Source organism: Pongo abelii, chromosome 6 (genome assembly GCF_028885655.2).
Source record: "Pongo abelii isolate AG06213 chromosome 6, NHGRI_mPonAbe1-v2.0_pri, whole genome shotgun sequence".
Classification (NCBI taxonomy): Eukaryota; Metazoa; Chordata; class Mammalia; order Primates; family Hominidae; genus Pongo; species Pongo abelii.
This window is the reverse complement of record NC_071991.2, coordinates 44058517-44080580: the sequence shown is the minus strand read 5'-3', so window position 1 is coordinate 44080580 and position 22064 is coordinate 44058517. Positions and strand designations below refer to the sequence as shown.

Sequence of the window (22064 nt, the reverse complement as noted above, 5' to 3'; positions counted from 1 at the left end):
TGGTCCAGAGCTGAGTTCAAGTCCTGAATATCCTTGTTAATTTTCTGTTTCATTGATCGGTATCCTCACATAGTCCCACATTTTTTGGAGGCTTTGTTCATTCCTTTTCATTCTTTCTTCTCTAATCTTGTCTTCATGCTTTATTTCATTGAGGGGATTTTCAACCTCTGATATCCTTTCTTCTGCTTGATCGATTCGGCTATTGATACTTGTGTATGCTTCATGAAGTTATCGTGCTGTGTTTTTTAGCTCCATCAAGTCATTTATGTTCTTCTCTAAACTGGTTATTCTAGTTAGCAGTTCTTGTAACCTTTTATCAAGGTTCTTAGCTTCCTTGCATTGGGTTAAATCTTGCTCCTTTAGGTTGGAGGAGTTTGTTATTACCCAACTTCTGAAGCCTATGTCTGTCAATTCATCAAACTCATTCTCTGTCCAGTTTCGTTCCCTTGCTGGCAAGGAGTTGTGATCCTTTGGAGGAGAAGAGGCATTCTGTTTTTTGGAATTTTCAGCCTTTTTGCACTGGTTTTTCCTCATCTTCATGGATTTGTCTACCTTTGATCTTTGATGTTGGTGACCTTTGGATGGAGTTGTTGAGTGGTCATCCTTTTTGTTGATGTTGATGCTATTGCTTCCTGTTTGTTAGTTTTCCTTCTAACAGTCAGACGCCTCTGCTGCAGGTCTGCTGGAGTTTGCTGGAGGTCCACTCCAGACCCTGTTTGCCTGGGTATCACCAGCAGAGGCTGCAGAACAGCAAAGATTGCTGCCTGTTCCTTCCTCTGGAAGCTTCATCCCAGAGGGGCACCCACCAGACGCCAGCCAGAGCTCTCCTGTATGAGGTGTCTGTCGACCCCTGCTGGGAAGTATCTCCTAGTCAGGAGGCACAGGGGTCAGGGATCCACTTGAGGAGGCAATCTGTCCCTTAGCAGAGCTTGAGCGCTGTGCTGGGAGGTCCGCTGCTGTCTTCAGAGCCAGCAGGCGAGAACATTTAAGTCTGCTGAAGCTGTGCCTACAGCCGCACATTTCCCCAAGTGCTCTGTCCCAGGGAGATGGGAGTTTTATCTATAAGCCCCTGACTGGGGCTGCTGCCTTTCTTTCAGAGATGCCCTGCCCAGAGTGGAGGAATCTAGAGAGGCAGTTTGGCTACAGCAGCTTTGCCAAGCTGTGGTGGGCTCTGCCCAGTTTGAACTTCCAGCCAGCTTTGTTTACATGTGAGGGGAAAACCACCTACTTAAGCCTGAGTAATGGTGGATGCCCCTCCCCCCATCAAGCTGAAGCATTCCAAGTCAACTTCAGACTGCTGTGCTGGCAGCAAGAATTTCAAGCCAGTGGATCTTAGCTAGCTGGGCTCAATGGGTGGGATCTGCTGAGCAAGACCACTCGGCTCCCTGGCTTCAGCCCCCTTTCCAGGGCAGTGAGCAGCTCTGTCTTGCTGGTGTTCCAGGTGCCACTGGGGTATGAAAAAAAAAAACTCCTACAGCTAGCTCGGTGTCTGCCCAAAAGGCCACCCAGCTTTGTGCTTGAAACCCAGGGCACTGGTGGTATAGGCACCCGAGGGAATCTCCTGGTGTGTGGGTTGCAAAGACAGTGGGAAAAGCATAGTATCTGGGCTGGAGTGCACCATTTCTCAAGGCACAGTCCCTCACGGCTTCCCTTGGCTAGGGGAGGGAGTTCCCCGACCCCTTGTGCTCTCCGGGTGAGGCAACACTCCACCCTGCTTCTGCTCACCCTCTGTGGGCTGCACCCACTGTCTAACCAGTCCCATTGAGATGTGCCAGGTACCTCAGTTGGAAATGCAAAAGTCACCCGCCTTCTGCATTGGTCTCGCTGGGAGCTGCAGACTGGAGCTATTCCCATTCGGCCATCTTGCCTGGAAATCCCTCAGAAACCTTTGATGCCACATTGCCCAATTGCTTGTGATGATCTGTGGATTTTGGGCCCTTTGTGAAGTGAATAAATAACTACCCACAAAAGGTCATAACATCTTGTTTGCACACTCTCCTTCAAATGCTGTTTCTCATAGTGAAACAATGAGAGTTGTTTCTCTGCAATTCCTTTGGAAGTTGTGACTTCCAATATGTAGATTTGTGCTCATGCCAATGTTTTGTTTCCCCACAAGTTTATTCTTAAATCAGTCATGGTACATAAATGACATGAGTATTTTTGAGAAGACTCCCATTAGTGCCATTAGAAGTATTCTCCATTTCGTTTCCAGGTCCAAACAATATGTTTGAAACCAGACAAAATCCTGGACAATACATATGCATTTCAGATACCAAAATACTTTCAAATGCCCCATAGATCTAAAAGATGTTGTAGATTCAGAGGCACTGGAAAGATATTTTTCAAAAGAAACATTATATTACATCATCTTGGAGACATTTGGGTAACTTTTTCAATTTGTTGTTTTTCCAAAGTTTCTCATGGTTATCTCACAGAAAATGAGAAATATTTCATATAAATTTCCTCCATTTTCATACAGTCTTCAGCATTACATCTCATTTATGTTTCTTTTAATTTATCTTACCATACCAGCACATTGCTTCTCTCCCAAAAAGTTAATGCATTAGTCCACAAACCTGTATATGTGTACTAGTGCATGTTTGACAGCAATCACACACTTATATCACTGGTCCTGTGACAATTTACTTGAGCAGGAAAGTCTGAAAAGCATGTACTTACCACAAGGATTTTTGAAGTTGAATGTCTATTCTTAAAAGATTGGACGACTCTCTTAAGAAGGGAACAAAATACTATGCACATACACATACACATGATATTAGAAAACAACACTATCATGGTTTACTGTAACTGATGTGACTCCTCCTCCACCCTCAGCACCCCCACACTCCTAATAAAAGTTACTTTAAATCACATAGTGGATTCAAAATATTTAAAAATACTTCAAACTGGATTAATGTTTACCAAATGCAATTTAACTGTCCTTTAAAGGCTGGACTGCTCATCCATATGTAGGCCCTTTCTAAGGCAAGATTCTGGAGACAGATAGGATCACACACAGTGCCGCACCTGCCTTCCTAGGAAGGAGAGAGAGTGTGACCAAAGACTCCCTCATTAAGTTAGCAAGGGAGTGAGGGAGTGTGACCAAGGACTCCAGATGACAGAACTCTGTTTTGTTTCTTATTCTTCTCTTTTGTGATCAATCACCTCCTTCCTCAGCCTTGGATTTTGCTAGGATGGACTTCATCACACACCTTTTGTGGCTGAAGTGGGAGAGGAGGACTCAGAAAATCCCAGCTCTTCTTCATTTGCTTCAAAAGCAATCAAAGCCTAAGATAGAAGTGTGCATGGAATTGGTTCCTTCTGGTGGGTTCTTTGTCTCGCTGACCTCAAGAATGAAGCTGAGGACCCTCGTGGTGAGTGTTACAGTTCTTAAAGATGGTATGTCTGGAGTGTGTTCCTTCAGATGTTCAGATGTGTCCAGAGTTTCTTCCTTCCAGTGGGTTTGTGGTCTTGCTGACTTCAGGAGTGAAGCTGCAGACCTTTGCAGTGGCTCTTAAAGGTGGCGCATCTGGAGTTGTTTGTTCCTCCTGGTGGGTTCATGGTCTCACTGGCCTCAGGAGTGAAGCTGCAGAACTTTGCAGTGAATGTTACAGCTCATAAAGGTAGTGCAGACCCAAAGAGTGAGCAGCAGCAAGATTTATTGCAAAGAGCAAAAGAACAAAGCTTCCATAGTGTGGAAGGGGACCCAAGTGGGTTGCCTAGCTGGCTCAGGTGACCTGCTTTTATTCCCTTATTTGGGCCCACCTACATCCTGCTGATTGGCCCATTTTACAAAGAGCTGATTGGTCCATTTTACAGACTGCTGATTGGTCCGTTTTTACAGAGTGCTGATTGGTGTGTTTACAAACCTTTAGCTAGACACAGAGCGCTGATTGGTACGTTTTTACAGAGTGCTGATTGGTGCATTTGCAAGCCTTTAGCTAGACACAGAGCACTGGTTGGTGCATTTACAGTCCTTTAGCTAGACAGAAATGTTCTCCAAGTCCCCTGCCCAATTAGCTAGACACAGAGCGCTGATTGGTGCGTTTACAATCCTTTAGCTAGACAGAAAAGTTCTCCAAGTCCCCACCTGACCCAGAAGCCCAGCTGGCTTCACCTCTCAGAAAGAAGGTAGTGTGCTTGCTGTCCTCTTTGCCTCAAGTGGACAGTTGGTATCTCTAGATCCTTCAGATTGCATGATATTCAGTTCAATAGACTGTGTTCACCAAGAACCCTCAACCCCTACTATACAAATTCCTTCAAAAACAAATCTCACACACACACACACACACACACATCAGAAAAATGGAGAGTTTTGCTCAAGACAGCATACTTGCATTACTAGTGAGAAGTTCTAGGTTAAAAAATCCATTTGTGTCATGAAAATAGTATGCAATTCAATGGGAAAAGGGTGGGTGAGTTGGCTCTTCCTGGGCTGATCACACAATGGCTCCAGGTTGACTTTTGATAAGGAACACAGCTGAGTTCAATGTTCTTGTTAGATAGAAGTGTTATGGATCAGATCCTGGAAACTTTTCTACCCTAATCTGCCCAGCTTGTTTATTTTCAAACCTATGTACCACTCTTTTAGGCAGGTTTCCAGGAAGATCATCTGGAGATGAGTTTATTTCCAGCTTCCTCCCCTTATAATAATGTCCAAGAAGAAACTGACCAAACCAAAGGGATTGTATTTTAAGCATCAACTACACCTTTTCCTGGGAATTGCATATAAACAAAGAAACATTATTATGTTGCCCCAGCCCTGTACTTTTACATGTTGTCTCTTCCGAGTTATATCATTTCAAAATTTACCTAATTATTATTTGAATTATTCCCACATGTATGTATTATGCTTATTCTTTTCAAGAATGTTGGGTTTTTTTTGTACCCAGAAGTGACAGATACTTTTGGTGAATGTAAAGGTATTGTGGGCTCCCCAAGTGGAGACTATCATCAAGCTCTTTGGCCCACTGAACAAAACATGTCTTATCCCAATTCAGCTTCCTAAGGAGATGGAGATAGATTTCTTCATTGATTTTTACTATTCCCAATTTTTAGTCTTCCCAGTGCAGCAAATGCATTGTCTACTTGGGTATTAAACTCCAATTGATACTTTTTAGACATCTATTTATTCTCTGCTTTTAGGAATGAAATAATTGCCTCTGTAACCTGAACAACAGGATATGCTTTTATGCCTTACCTGGAGCCAATTTGTACTGGGAAGAATGTTTTTGTGTTTCTCTTAAGAAAGCTGTGTTAAATTAAATGGAATACTCCTTTCCAAATGTATTTGCATACAAAATTTAATAATGGCAAATGGCATTCTATGGCATAAATATGGGGGAATATTGCTTACATATATCAATATCCTAGTGTGATTCATTCTGCTTATATACAGTCATCAATGTGTACTCATTCTCTTCATTGTTTCTGGCAGAAGATGTGCCTCTAGATCTAGAAGTAGTTGCAAATCATCAAGATAGAAGTTAAAAGTAAGAGAGGTCAAACTGCCATGCTTCATGCTGTTCAGTATTTTGATCCTTTGAAAAGATGTCAGATGCAAGTTTAGACTGCGTTTATGTGAGGCTGACTTACTCACTCATCTTAATTAAGACCATCATCAGAAGGGATATCCTGGACTTGTGGAAAGCAATTGTTTTTCCTTCACATTAACCCTTGAACTGATGTCCCCCAGCCCAGTGAATGTTAAATTGAACTTTGGTATTTAGGAGTATCAGAAAGACTTTCACATTCTACAAAGTATTTCTTGATGTCATGAAGATATCGAAATGTCCTACTAATCCTTGCTCAAGAAGGATTTCTCTATTCATTTTGTATCAATGAATCATTCATAAATTAAGACAGATTTGTCTTGCTATGCTTGAATAAACTTGAATCTTGCCTATGTAGCTTTTGATTGGAAAGGTCTTCCTGGGTAGAGAGAAAGCTCCGCTTAGATCAAAGAGAGAGTATATAAAGGGAAACAGAAAGGAACTTGCTAAAATTTAAACTTAATTTTGAACATCTTATTTGCATCATAAAATCAGAAATACACTCCATCTTTGTGGGGATGTTAGATTGACTGTATTGATCAGCAAGAGGCAAGTCTCTGAGACCCAGATTCTGGAGAGGGGTTCAGGAAAGCACAGTCCAGGCAAGTGCCTCAAATGTCATAGGCACTTGGATCTCTCTGGGTGGCTATCAGTAACATCACTTTGCAAAGCTCACATAGTGAAAAGTAGCCAATGGTGTGCACCGCTGAGTGAGATGATGCTTTGCCATGTGTTCCAATCTTAGTCATGTGACTTCATGGGAATGATCTCAGCTAAATGGGCCCCAAGTAAATATTCTGTTTGCAGAAGGTGAATACTTAATTCTTTATTGATATGCTGGGAGTAAATTTCTATTACAAGTGTTGTCTGCATTCACACTCAGAGCCTAACTCTGTGGGGTGTTGGTAGGAGAGTAACAGCTGCTCACCTGTTAAATTGGTTTTGGCAGATCCCTGTGCTGTGGTTGAGATATCTGGTTCAGGACAACATATCAGCCTTCAACTACCTCATCACAACACTGGCCTTCATGGTCCCCACTGAAAAGGCAATATTAAGCTGTCTGTTGTCCAGCCTCACAAAAGAGTTGTCTAAAGGTTAAGCACTCTGTTAATGCTTCTACCCAAGCTAGACTGATAAAAGCTTCATATTTGGGTTTACAAATTGCTTAAACTGGATTGCATTTTAAGGTTGCACTTGGTTTCTAAGGAGAGACTCTAGCCTTGTTTGTAGGACTCCAGTTAAGTTCAGTGTGTATGACATCACTCAGCATTTCCCATGTGAGGCCCCACCAGCCTGATTTCCTTGAGAAATGAATACAAGAAAAATACATTCGCTTCCCCTGAGGAACTAGCGTGTTTTTCTCATCTAATAATAAGAACTATGCAACTGACCATATCTCCCCTCTTTTGCTTTGACTGCCAGGGGACTAAGAGCCAAATTTAACTACGTTTGCAACAATGTAAGCCTATATGGGCCTGTGTATTTGCACCCTTGTATCACCTGCCTCTTCTTTCTTTCTTTTTTCCTTTATTCATTAATTCATTTGTTTTAGTCTTACCTTCATCAATTACTCTGAAAAAAATAGGCAGAGTTATATATTAATAATAACTTAAAACGTAGAAAATATTTGGTAATTTTCAAAATAAAGATGGTTTCACTTTAGAATGATTGTTGGCCTATTTCTAATGTCAACATTATGAATTCATATTAATCGAGTTGTATATGATGTTTCTTTTAAAGTACTATATATTCATACTAAAACAAGTGAAACAAAATAAAACATACTTTTGTCTTTGGGTTGATTTAAGTTTCAGAGATTTGGCAATTCTACCTCTGAAAGACAAAACAGACTATTTGGAAAACAAAACAAAAACTGATGTAGAACACACATTCTATGCATCTACTATCAGAGAATGACCTCTTTGTTTTAAAATGGACAATGGAAAATGAGAGTCATTTACATTAGCTGCACTTTGTTAATTTGCTGATATCGTGAATGAAGGAAGACTGTTGGTTGAAAATCTTAAAAAAATGGTAAGAATTCAGTCATTGTAATGGCCTAGTTTCAGATACCACAAGGCAGGTTTCGGGGTGTTTCCCCCGCATTGTCACTCTCTTCTTTTCTGCCCCACCACTCTTTTACACAGAAACCCTTTTTTAAAAAATAAGTATCTCTATTTGCATAGGACTGCATAGGCCATCACAATCATGCAATAAAAAGTGGGCACTATTAGTAAGACAAAGGTTGAACATGTTTGAGTTTTGAAGAACCTAAAGCTAGTTTCAAAACAAATAGGACCCTGAGGATTTCACAGAACTTTCACAGGTGGTAAAACTAAATGGAACAACAGATTGAGAGCCAGGGTTCTGGGAGAAGGTAAGCAGGACACAGAGATTGTGAAAGGAGACCAGAGGAGAGGGCTCCTGGGAAGGATTCTGCATTTATGGAAAAATAGAAAACAAAGCTGTTGCGTATCATCCTCTGGACATGCATGAGTGATCATATAATAGCAATGTTTTCCTCCTGGTAATGGACTGTCGTCTTTTGCCCTTAAGAAGTTAAAGACTCTCTTAAGGAGAGTCTCTTATTGATATGCGGGGAATAAATTCCTATGACAAAAGTTGTCTGCCTTCACGCTCAGAGCCTAACTCTGTGAGGCAGTGGGAGGAGGGTAACAGCTGCCCACCTGTTAAATTGGTTTTGGCAGATCCCTGTGCTGTGGTTGAGATATCTAGTTCAGGACAACACATCTGCCTTCAACTACCTCATCACACCACTGGTCTCCCATGTCCCCACTGAAAAGGTAATATCAAGCCGTCTGTTGTCCAGCCTTCACAAAAGAGTTGTCTAAAGGTTAAGCACTCCGTTAATGCTTCTATTCAAGCTAGACTGATAGAAGCTTCATACATGGGTTTACAAATTGCCTAAAGTGACTTAAACATAGAGGAATAGACTGCCACATTGGAAAATGACTCATGGTTTGGTTGAAAGAGCTGAAAGATACAGAGAAAAGGAAATATATGAAACTGTTCTAGAGGTTGTTTCAATGAACCCAGAGATGTGTATCTTAGCTCTTTGTTCACTATCCAGAAAGCTGTGCTTGTGGATGCATCAGACTTCATTTTTCTTTTCTTACATCTTTTGAAAAATTTGATGCTTACCATCATGGAACCCTGGGCATTTCCAAGCTCATCCTTCTCTGAGTTCAAGTCTGTAAAGCACAACTTAGGTGTTTCTCAGGTTTTTTGTTTTGTTACCCAAATGGGTGAGAAAGGACTCACCCTGTGCTCTCTCTCCCATCACCACAGAGTCTAGTGCTATCCAGTAGCCTCCTCTTCTGCACAGGCCAGAGTGCAATCTCACCAGTATGGAAAAGGTGCTGCCAGGCTCCCAGAGGCAGGGATGTTGTCCTTGTCGTAGCTGGAAAAGAGCAAGTTGAGATTGGAACCATGAAGTGTTATTACAAGTCACTAAGTTCATGTGTAAGTAATGAGAAAATCACAGAATCTCCGTTTAATAAGACAAGTACGAAATCCCTCAGAATAGAGTGCGTTTCATAGGAAACTGATAACCAGATCCTCCCACACCCAAGCAATTAAAATAAAATAACCTCCTTCATGCTTCCCAATCTCACACACCCTCACCCTCAATCAAACTGAAGTTGAAAAAGTACTTGTATAAATTCTGGCTACATAGCATCGAATGTCCTCTCCCAAATTATGGGAACTTCTGGAAATAAAGTGCAGTGAATTCTTCTTCTTTTTTTTTTTTTTGAGATGGAGTCTTGCTCTGTCGCCCAGGCTGGAGTGCAGTGGTGCGATCTTGGCTCACTGCAAGCTCCGCCTCCCGGGTTCACGCCATTCTCCTGCCTCAGCCTCCCGAGTAGCTGGGACTAGCCAGCCCAGGTGGTGCCCGCCACCACACCCAGCTAATTTTTTTTGTATTTTTAGTAGAGACGGGGTTTCACCATGTTAGCCAGGATGGTCTCGATCTCCAACGCAGTGAATTCTTATACAGAAATACATACAATAACCACAAGAACCCACTCCTACTACTTCTTCCCTAATAGAGGGTCTAAGACTGGAATCAATGGATATAGAAAAGCTAAACGTAATACTTATTTCTAACCTGTGGATCATAATTTTAATAACAGATTCTATTTAATACATTTCTATGTACCCACCCATTTTTCTTTTCTTCTTTCATGAGCCTAAGAAATTTTCCAAATGAAAAACACACTCATTGTATGAACAATGGACTTGATGAGATTTGGAACCAATTCCTCTTCTTGTCCACAGCTTTAAGTCTTATTTGCATATTTCTGTAAAACTAGAAAAGAATAAAATAGGATGAGGCAATCTAGATATATTTGAAATGTTTATAAAAGAAACCCTTTTGCAACAAATAATTTACAACACCCATGGACCAGGTCACACACCAAACCCCTTCTTCATTTGCCCATAACGTGATACCGAACAGTGGAACCGTGTCTGCTGAGTCCACTGTGGGGAGGGCTGCTTCCAGCACAGCCTCATTTTATTGTCAGGGCTTAACGCTAACTGGCATGGACAGAGCAAACCATGACCAGTTGAGGATGCTGCCTCCCTATATATAATTCACTGGATGGGTCCAGCACTGGAGAGCTGAGAAACTAATGCAGTGCAATGACTGTACGTTATTAGTGCCCAAACTGTGATCAGCCACCTCCAAGGTGAGGTTCAGCTCCTGAAGCCTCTAGAAGAGACATCAAAAAACAAAACAAAGTTCTCCATGGCCTACAGGAAAATAAGTGCTGCTGATCTCAAGACCAAAAGGCATGGCTGGGTAAAGGTAGAGAAAGGATACGGGGCTTAATGTTCACCAGGACAAGAGGAGTAACCAAGGCTGGGGCACAGAAGCGATCTCTGAAGCAAACCCTCCAGTAAGTGACAAGGCCCATCTGTGGAGGGCTGTGGCTGAGCTGCTCCACATGGCCCCCAGACCCCACAGACCTGAGGGTGGAAGGCCCCTTCTCACAAGCCCCTGTGGTGTGAGCATCCAGAAGGCCTGCCTGTAGCCAAGTAGATCCTGAGCAGCTCCGAGACCACAGTCCCACCCAGAAGCCCCTGAGGTTCTACTCTTATTCCAGCTCCTGCTCCAGCTGGCCCCATGAGGCCAACTCAGGGCACTGTGGGTGTCAGGAAGAGAAAGAACCTGTAATGGCAAAGATGTTTGTCCTGATCCTAACTTATGAGATAGTTCTTTAAACTCCACTGCTTCCGATTGTTCCACAGCCTTTCTTGGCAAAAGTCATCATGTTAGAAATGACTTATCAGTCTTCATGTTACATGGTCTGTCTTGACCTTTCAAACCCTTTCTGGAAACACTGTGTTATACTCTGCTTATGATAAGGGATCACACTGATGAAATAAAGATTATTTCAAATTTACATGTGGTCTGTATTTTAGAGGCCTATTCCAACTGATGCATTGTATGTATGTATGTATTTATTTAGAGACAGAGTGTTGCTCTATTGCCCAGCCTGGAGTGCAGTGGCACAGTCACAGCTCACTGCAGCCTCAACCTCCCAGACTCAAGGGATCCTCTTGCCTTTGCCTCGTAAGTAGCTAGGACTATACCATGCCTGGCTATTTTTTTTTTAATTTTTGTACTGACGGGGGTCCCACTATGTTGTCCAGGCTGATCTTGAACTCCTGGCCTCAAGCCATTCTTCCACCCCAGCTTCCCAAAGTGCTGGAATTATAGGCATGAGCCGCTGCACCCAGCTTTCAACTGTTGTATTTTAAATAGAACTTAGAAACTTGATTTCCAGTTTCAGGCCCTCATCCTATTGGGTCAGTTTTTATGTCTGGTCATGGCTTTTGTTTGTTTTCTACATCTGCTTTGGTTCATCCGAGTTGACATTTATTTCTGTCCTTGAATGTTTTTTGAATAAATTACAGAAAAGGTTTAAAGTATCTCTTAGTATGCTTAGTTCCACAGGATAATCCGATAAAGCATATTATCCTGTTATGGTGTTAGTTTTTCCTGTTGGCTTTTGTCCCAGTGATGCTAACATTTCCAGTGTAGCAGGAGGGGGAGACTGCCCTGTGTCCCACAGAAACAAAAATGTCTAAAGCAACATTCTTTGCAGGTAACAATCATCTAATTTATTTCTTTCTGGGCAGCAAAATATTGATGGCAATACAATGAAAGTCCATCGCGAGGAGGCTTTTTAATTGGGAACTTTTCAGAATCAAGAAGGTTTGTTGAGTGTGTTTGTACTCAGGCTCTATGGTTTTGTTTTTCTTTTTTTTTTTGAGATGGAGTCTTACTCTGTGGCCCAGGCTGGAGTGCAATGACACGATGTCAACTCACTGCAATCTCTGCCTCCTGGGTTCAAGTGATTCTCCTGCCTCAGCCTCCTGAATAGGTGGGATTACAGGCACTCGCCACCATGCCCAGCTAATTTTTGTATTTTTAGTAGAGACAAGGTTTTGCCATGTTAGCCAGGCTGGTCTTGAACTTCTGATCTCAAGGCCATCTGTCTTGGCCTCCCAAAATGCTGGGACTACAGGCGTGAGCCACTGCACCTGGCCAGACTCTATGGTTTTAACTAGGTATTTTTTTCATTCAGGTATAGATTTTCTTCTGGGTGCCAAGTATAGGACTAGATGTTGATAATGTAAATATAAAGAAGATGTGGCTCCTGACCTCATGTGTTCACGATCAAATAGGAAAGTTCTGAGAAATACAAAAGCAAAGGGTGGTAAGTGTTTTGATGAACTTGAATATGATATAATTGAGACTCCAAAGAAAGAATTCAACTTGGGGAGACTGTTATGAAACTCTTCTTGGAGGATCTGAATCTTGACATGAGCATTTGCCTGGCTGGGTGGGAGTGGAGACATTCCGTAGAGGAGATGCAAGAAATCAAAAGAAATGAGTCTTGGGAGAAGGACAAGGGGGACAAGGAGAAAGTTTAGTGAGGCCAGCAGGTGGACCTTATGTGCTGGGACACCTTGTAGGTATTTGGGAGAAACTGAAGGATTTTAAGCAAAGAAGTGACACTCTGACTTATGTTTTTAAAAAATCAGGTGGCAGGGTTAAAGGAGTGTGTGTTGGATCATTCTTGTATTGCTATAAAGGAATACCTGAGACTGGCTAATTTATTTTTTTAAAAAAGAGGTTTAATTGGCTCATGGCTCTGGAGGCTGTACAAGCATAGCACCAGTATCTGCTTGGCTTCCAGGGATGCCTCAGGGAGCTTTCACTCATGGCAGAAGGTGAAGTGGAAGCAGACATGTCACATGGCAAGAGTGGGAGGAAGAGAGAGCAATGCGGGAGGTGCCACACACTTTTACAGAACCAGGTCTCATGTGAACCCACTCAGCATGAAAAGGATGGTGCTAAGCCATTCATCTGCCCCCATGAGCCCGTCACCTCCCACCAGGCACCACCTCCAACACGACATTACATTTCCACATGAGATTTGGAGGGGAATTCCAAACTATATCAGGATGTGAAGTGGAGATAGAGAGACCAGTTCAAAGAATATTCTAATGTCCAGGCAAATGATGATGAGAACCTAGATTCAAGCCAGAGCAGTGAAATGCACTGGAAGGGATAAGCACAAGAGATTTAAAAGGGGTTTATGCAGAAGTGAGTCAGTGATTGAGGGCAGAGTCTCAGGCTTCCTGGGTGACCTGTGGCACTGGATAACTCACAGACACTGAGTGAGAGTGTTTATTCATTAAAACACCAGGCATAATTGGCACCTCAGATTCTAAATGTTAGGTTCTGAGACTGATCTTCAGTTGTTCTAAGAGGATCATGTCTAAGATGGGTATTTTCATTATTTCTTCTCTTTCAGGTTCTGTGGGTTGTCATCAGTACCACAGGCAGAGCTGTGTCCCATCAGGAACCTCACTTCTGTTTGCAGCTCCCTCTGTATTTGCAGAGCAGCTCTTCACAGTTTGTTTCAAGTACAAGGATTTTGTCATATGCTCTTTTTTTTAGCAGGTCTTTGTCAATTAATATAATTTTTTTACATAAATAATTCATGTTTACACTGAGAAATAAGAGACCTCATAGATGAGAAAATAAATAAAACTCATTTATGAGTCCACCATCCAGAGAAAGCTCTGGTTAACATTTTTCTTTTCTGGTATGGAACCATGCAGAAATTTTATATATCTACACCTGTGAAATGTTTACGTGTTTATATAAAAGTGGTTCATCTATATATGTTTCTTTTTTACCTGATTTTTCACTCAAAAAATGTTGTTATTTTATTTCCATGTCAATAAACATACATCCCGAAGCCATTCTAAATGTCTGCACTCTACCTTGTGTATCTATGTACCACAATTAACTTAACCAATTTCTCCTTAGAAGACAGTTAATGTCCTTGTTTTTACGAAACAATCATCATAGCTGTCAGGTCTGGGATTCGATTTTACCCTCCTTGCCAGCTAAAAAGCGAATCTGCTACCGTTTCATGGATGTTGGTAGAAGACATAAGATGCTGGGTCAGAGACAAAGGGCTTTATTACTACAGTACTGTAGGTAGCATGAATATCAGCATGTACACTGGTTCCCCTTGCTTCCAAACCCCACAGAGCTGATTCAATGGGCCCAGAGGGACACTTTGCTCACAGTGGGTTTGCATTGCAACTGAGGAATACTGAGCTTAGGGAATTTACTTCTGCTTTGTAAATGGTAAGCAAGCCTGCTCTTTGTCTCAGTAGGAGACATTACCTCATCCTCCAAGGTTGCTTGCTATAAGCACCAGCCTGGGAAATGGCCTTGGTAAAGAGTGGTAAAGGATGCTGCATTCTTGCCATATCCAGCAAGGTGTGTTGTAACACAAGAGATTTATCTAGGGCTACCTCCCAACAATAAGCATCCTTGCCTACATATCCTTGGGATAATTTCAAAGGAGTGAAATTACTGCACCAAAGGGTTTGCATTGCTGTAGACTTTCTGTAAGACTTTCTAATTGTAATGTAATTACCAAATTACCATCTAGAAACTTGCTCCTGCAGGTTTGCTTTCTCACGTATAACTATAGCTTTTCACTTACTATCCCAGGAATGGCCTCTCTCATCTGAGCACTCAGATCCATGCTGGCATTCTCTGCTTTTCCGGAGATATGTCTCATTTGTATTAACAGGGAGGGTATTTTAGCAGAGCCATTTCCTGATTGGTGTCAAGCTGAAAATAGATTGCTTGCCCCCAGGTTGGTCGAAACAGGAATGCTTAGAAATAACATTGCCTCTCCTCCTCTGCAGCAGATCAAGTCTCTTTCTACTCATGAGGCCTAAGCCCCTGTTTTCTCATTTGATCTAACACTCTGGACAGGTGGTATGTTCTGTGTGTGTGCTGATAGGTGAATTTTAATGACATTTTCAAGGCATTCTGAAAAAACAAAGCAATTCTTTGAATTGCTTTTGTCAAATAACAAAATTATTTGACATAAGTCTCATTGAAAACAGATGTGGAAATATGCAATTCTTACTTTTTTACTACCCTTCCCTGGGGGCTTTTGGCTTATGCCAATCTGAATTTTGATGTTGAAAGTTTTAGTGTCTCTCTTTTCCAGGTGTATTGTCTTTAATATATAGGAAAATCTAGGGGAAGGGACCCTAAGCAGTAGCTAATACTGTGAAAAGCACGTCTGAACTATCAGAGAGCTAATTAAGTAGGAAAGGTTTGCCCTTGGACCAGAGCCTCTCATGGGATAGGACTCTGGTGCATGAGTCCTGGCAGTGGCTAGAGCCAGTGGGTTTGGGCGTGAGAAACTCTGTTTTCATCACAGAACTTTCCTATAATTTTGGCATATTCATTTCTTTTTTATTTATTCTTCAGTTAAATGAAACTACAAATATCTGACCTTTAGTTCAATCACAAAATCATTTCTAATAGCCCTTGTATTTTATTTATATATGTGACACCAAAGCATATAACCCAAGACAGTATTTTGTTTTCCTTCTAGAGCTCCTCTCTCTTTCATCACCCAGTAGTGGCTGTTCATGATCTTACCCATGCTTTTCCTGGCATTTGAGGCAGATAAATTGAAATCAATTATGTATTGGCTAATAGTGATTGTTCATAGTTAGCTGCTAATGGATTACCTATGGTATTTGCTTGAAGTCAATGAGTCCAGTATTTTCAGAGAAAGAATTCTAGCTACTGCATTCTCAAGATGGTTTATTTTTGTCCGCATACCAGGGATGATGGAAGGAAAAGTCCATAGTGCCTAAAGAGCCACCTTCAAAGAAAAGTGACTCTATTTTTCTTTCTGATCTTGTGGTGTTGTTCACATAGAGTGCCCTTTGAGTGACATCTGCCCTACTACCAAAGCAGGAAGAATCAGCCATTATTATAGACTGAATGTTTATGTTCCCCCAAATTCGAATGTTGGTGTTATAACCCTCCAATGTGACTATACTTGGAAATTGGACCTATGAGGAGGCGATAAAGGTTAAATAAGGTCAAAAGTGTGGGGGTGTAATCTGATAGGGCTGATGCCCTTATAGAAAGAGAAAAAGATGCCAGAGCTTGCTGTCTCCATCATATGAAGACACAAAAAGAAGATGACCATCCACACGTCAAGAAAAGAGCCCTCGGCAGAAACCATCCCTGCCAAATCTTGATCTAGGACTTCCAGCATCAAGAACTGTGATAAAATACATTTCTGTTGTTTAAGCCACACAGTCTATTATATTTTGTTATGGCAGCCTGAGATGACCAATACAGACATATGAACACTCCAGAAACAGCCACGTAGGACGGGGCAGGTGAAAGTCCAATCACCTTTGAGACGACATGTTACATGTGCCCAAGAGTAGCATTTCACCCTCACTGATTGGTACCAAATGAATTCTCTGAAATCTCTTCTTGGGAAAGCACAAATGCTAAGTGAATTAAGGAAAGTACATTATGTGTACCAAGTTTTCATCCTTATCTATAATGAACATTTTTTTCATTTCTTGGTAAAATGTAGACATATCCCAACTATCCAGATATTCATCCAACTTTATAGGAAGTACTTGCAAAAATCCGCTTCAAGATCTATATTAAAGCTCTCTGAGAGTAAAATAAATCTTAATTACCAGAATATTCATGCACCTGGCACAATAGGTGGTCAATAAACTCTTGTTATAGGCTAAGTGAATGAACAAATGTTAATGAAAGAATGAATCAGTAACAAATAGAATCTGAGGTGACTCTAGTGTCTGATCAATTTTATAAATATTCCACATATCTTCTGTCTTTCCAAAAACCTTCATTACCCATGGTTTTGTATACATTTCCCTTCAAGAAACCTAAAGAAGCCTAACCAAGATTTCTTCATCCTGTTCTACACTATAAAGGAGGGAGGATTTGGAAGTGGAAATCTCAAGGATCATCCTCCTCACATGTACAGAATGTTCCTTCAGATCTCTATATGTGGATGACTTCCTTGGGTCCCATATCACAGCTGAAATGTTCAAATCATTTAAGTCCGCTTCATGATATTCAAGAGGTATGCAAGATTCTATTCATTCTAAGTATAAGAAGCTACTTCTCTGTTTGCAAATATCAGAATACCCAACTCACAGGAGCTTAAACCAATAGTTGTATTTTCTTTTCTATATATGATACAAAAACTAGAGGTAGGCTGTCCCTCTGATCCTTTGATTCAATGATCCTTCATTTCTGTGGCCTTTAAAAAATGTTTTCCCGATGGTGGCTTCTTTTCCAGGCATAACATCTGCTTTCTAGTCAGTGAGAAATGGGAAGAGTATGCCTTTGCCTTTTTATTTTGAAACCCATCTTCCAGCCCACAGGGTTCTACCTATATTTTCTTGGCCAGAGTTACAGTGCATTGCCATCCTTAGACGCAAGGGAGAGAGGAAGGCAAGGAAGAACTGGGTTTAGAATGTGTGTTGAATGAACACACATACGCAAGTGTCTTCTACACTTTCTTAAGTAAGAAGAGGACATTTTTGAGAATGCCAGACAAGACTTGGAAGAAAGAGTAGCTTCTGAGAGTTCAGCAAAAAGTGTTATGACCAATTCTTTCATAGCCCTGCCTTAACTAAGCTCCATGACCAAGTCTGTGTCATCTAGTTCCAATCTAAATGGTCAAACCAGGATCAGATATCCCTCCCACCCTTTGTGGATCAGTTATGGCTAGGGTCCTGCAAGCTGAGGACCAGGGTTGGATGGTTCAAACATTGGTTGTAGGGGCATTTGATTTACTAATAGCAATTTTCACAGAAGAGGAGTCATTGTGAACAAGGGAGCCTTGAGGTGGGTCTATTTACTCTTGGAGGAAGTGAGTGGGTTGCAGGCAGATTTTTCCAATATCACCTCCTGCTGCCCTCAATTGCTTCTAAATGTGGTTTTAGAGACCTTGGAGAACAGAGCTCTTGTCTGAGCATCCAAATACATGGGAGGTATCCCAGTTCTTAGCTATGACTTTGGGCAAACTATTCATTAAATATCCATTGCCTCATCTGTGCAGTAAGAATAAAAATATCCATGGATTAAGTGAGAAATTGAAATAAGTACATTCTGACATGACTGAAGCCTTAGATAAATAGAAGATGTTGCTATGATTTGTATCTTATAACAGTGCCAAGCTATGACTACCTTTCCTAGCCATTGATAGGTTTCACATCTCTGAATGTGATCTCATGCACATGAGCCACCAATATTTACAAGAAGAATTATTTTTCCTACAACCCCTCCTTCAATTTTTCCAGGCTTTTTGTCACCTCTCACTCAGCATGTTCTCTTCCAATGAGTGGTTGAGAGTGGAGGATGGAATATGTCTTCTGGAATCAGGAGCTGTGTCTCATGATCCCATTTGCAGTGCGTGTGACTAGAGAAGGCAAAACCTGAAATCCCCTTTTCTCACCAGAGGTCACACAGAGCCCAAAGGTTTAGAGCAACAGTCAAATGAGCTGCACACTACGTCTCTAACAGACTGTTCAATGAGATAGTTACTTGACCACACTACTTTCAATGAGGTAATGGTCCCACATGCACCCTCTTTCCTTGGTAGAAGGTGCATAAAATATAAATAAATGATCAAGTTACAGAATGAACTCTGAATGACCGATTCTGGTTCAAGTAAAGGCCTTCCCCTACCCTGCAGTTCCCTGATGATAAATCTTTCAGCAACAAGCTGATCCCTTTCAGAAAATAGGCTGACTAGCAATGTTTTCACCTTCTGCACTTGTCAGGATGGAGTGAGTGTGAGATGGAGACCTGAACACACACACAACCGCAATCAAATGGCCGTGAATGGGTTTCCTCATTCAGGGCCATTTGGCTGATCCTCTGGCGGCTGCTGGGAGGGAGAGAAAAGGGAACAGGTTGCAGTGTCAATAATAATAGCAAATGCAATAGACCATCTGTAAAAGGGAGCTGTTGATCTGACTTCCAGAGCATGCTGGTGACAAGGTTGAAGGGACAGGACGGAGCTCCTACTATTAAAATGAATGGCAATGTCATTTTCCATTTATTCATTCTCTTAGGTTTCCCTTGGGGGTAGATTATTTAAAGTCTGTCATGAGTCTTTGCGAATTTGCAAAGCAACTTGTATGTGCTATCTCATTTTACCCAGGCCTACTTGTATGCCATAGGAAAAATAATATGAAGGAATTAGGGCTTCAGTATTTCTCAAGGTATTCTTTGGTGACAAGTTGCATGGGGCTTCTAGAGGAGGGGGTATGAACAAGCTTACAAAGTGGCTGCTCTGACCAGAAATGGAAACCACTCCCTCTCACAAGGAAGTTATTGTTGATAAACACCTTTCAGAGGCAGTCAGAGGATATAGAAATTGGATAAGGTTATTTTCCTTGGTCTTGTTTCTCTGGTTCCCCTGGTGTTTGCTTTTTCCTCTAAATTAATTAGAGCCAAACTGCATTAAAGTGACTAGTAAATCCCTACCTGGGCAGATCTTATCTGAATGCCACCACTTCCTGCTATTGCTCCTGCCAGGAGATTCTAGTCTTGGGTCTGGCTGATGTATTTCTGTGATCCAAAGCCTGGCTCTGTAGCCTGATGAACCTGCCACTTGACCCTTAAACCTCGGCCATCTTGGGGCTGCGATTCCATTTTTTCCTGTTCGCCATTGGCTCTCTGGTCTGTAACCCCCTTGAGTTATCGACGGGGTCTTGGATAGCCCGTGCTGTGTCTTTGTGTGAATTTCCAAAAGCTCTCAGCTCTTGGCAGTCTAACCAGAAAAGCATCCCCCTGTGGATTGAGGTGGCTGGCACCTGGCCAGCCCTTGGAATACAGGCTGGTCTTCAGCCCTCACTTGCACCCCTCTGCCCAGCACACAGACACATGCTGTGGGCTGGAGAATGGCAACACCTCTGTCATTTCTCTTTGCCTCCGGTCAAAGTGTCAAAGGGAAGTCAGCTCTGATGGCAAGTCAGGCAGGGGTTGCTCTCCAGGCTTCTTTGACTGCTGTGTCAGGCGACCACAATGTCCTGGCAAGGACAGCTTAACTCTTGCCAACGGGACTTTCACTTATTTATTCAAACACTGACTGAACACCTACCAAGTGCCAGGCATGTGTAAGATGCTGGGGATATTGAGGGCACACCAAGACAGATGTGGTCCCCATGCTCATGGGCCTCAAAGTCGAAATGTGGGACAGTCAAAAAGGTGTGAGCGGGCATAGTAATTTCATAATGTATGAGGGCTGAGGAAGTTATGACCAGATTGCTGAGAAAGAAAATAATAGAAAAGCAAGGGATGAATTTCAAATGGGGCAATTGTGGCGAGACCAAAAGGATAAGGATAAGCCAAAGCCAAGAGCATGAGCGGTCCATCTGAAAAACAAAAGCAGCATGTGTCAAGGCCACGAGGCAGAAAAAGACTGACATGTTCCAGGAACCTAAGGGGCACTGGAGTGGAGGGGATGAAGCTCGAGAAGGGAGGTACGAGTAAGGTCTTTGAAATGTGTATGACATAGGTTATGCAGGACTCACTAAGGCTTTCCAACTGCGTTCTTCATGCAATGGAAGTCATTTGAAAGGCTTTAAGCAGGATAATGACATGATTGGGTTTGGATTTACAAAGATCACTTTGGCTGACAGCTCTAGTTGCTGTAATTTGCTTTATCTGCCTTGCTCAGCCTCATAATGTACCTTCCTGATTGGGAGTTGGTGCAAGGTTGATATACCCCCACATTCACAGTTCCTGGCCCCCCATGCCTTTTCCATTATGCCCTATGCTTGTGTCTCCACAAAATGCTGAGCCCCATATCTGTAAGGAGAACTTCCTTGACTTAGTTTCCCCTTTAGCATTTCCCACTTTCCAAGCTTCAAGACATCCACAAGCAAACATCCTTGGGACACTTTCCTACGCACATGAAAGAAGTAGGGTTCCTGTTACTCTACTCTTTCCCAAGACTCAAACGTGGGCCCAAACTACCTGTGAAGCTGACATAGTGTACGTGTTAATCTAAAGACCAGAAATGCTGTTGCAAAATGTTTTACCTTTATGTAGGTACTAAAGACGCATTTGCATTTTTCTCCAAGTGCTCTGGCTCTTACCAGACCACAGAAGGCCAGCAGCACGGTGGTCTGATGAGTGGATTGGAGTGTGACTCATCAGCGGGTCTTCCTGGAGACACTGTGGCTCAGCAGCCCCTGCGGAGGCCTGACTGCGTCTGGTGAAACTTCATTTTGACACAGGTGTTGGTGACATGGTCAAATCATGTAGAAATGAGAAAGTCAGTTGCTCTTTTCCTTTGTGGCCTGTCTACACAGCTTCATGAGGGGAAGGGTGGGGAAATTTCTGTCCCACTACTCAGAGACATTTTAAGAAGAAGAATAAATCCAAGCACCTGGAACCTGAAATCAAGTCACTTTTTCTCTTATCCATTGGTATAAGGGAAATTTTGGAGACAAAAATATGCCCTAAGAGAGGATACCTAGCTTTCTTTTTGGAAGTCTTTGTGGGGAAAAGAGACTGTTAAAAGTGTAGTGTCGTTGGTTAAGTGAAAAATCCTCAGGTAAGGCTTCCAAATTCAAATCTCAATCCTACCACTTCCTAGGTGAGTGGGTTCATCTGCTCAGGCTGTCATAATGAAATATCCTGGACTAGGTGACAACAACAGTTTATTTTCTCACCGTTTTGGAGGCTAGAAAGTCCAAGATCAAGGTACTGGCCAATTTTGTTCCCCAGTGAGGGCTCTCTTCTGGCTTGCAGATGGCTTGCCAAATTGCTGCTGTGTCCTTACATGGAAGAGAGAGACAGCAAGAGAGAGCAAGAGAGAGAGACAGAGACAGAGACAGAGAAGAAGCTCTCAGATGTTTCATCCTCAATAATCCTATCATGAGAGCCCCACCCTTATTACCTCATCTACCCCTAATTAACTCTCAAAGACCCTGTCTCCTAATACCTTCAAATTACAGGTTAAGACTTTGGTACATAAATATTGGGGGGACACAAATATGCAGTCTATAGTATTGCATCCCTTTTGCCCCCCCAAATTCTTGCCCTTATTGCATACAAAATGT

At 42.1% G+C, this 22064-nt stretch overlaps 1 long non-coding RNA gene across 1 annotated transcript; it reads right to left on the bottom strand.

Annotated features, from left to right (window-relative positions):
- Positions 1-6358: 6358 nt before the first annotated feature.
- LOC103891117 (uncharacterized) lies at positions 6359-21604 on the bottom strand. Its single transcript, XR_655372.2, has 3 exons — positions 21039-21604; positions 9813-9882; positions 6359-8973 (listed from the first exon to the last, which is right to left on the bottom strand). It is a non-coding gene; the product is annotated as an uncharacterized LOC103891117 (long non-coding RNA).
- Between the last annotated feature and the right edge of the window lie 460 nt (positions 21605-22064).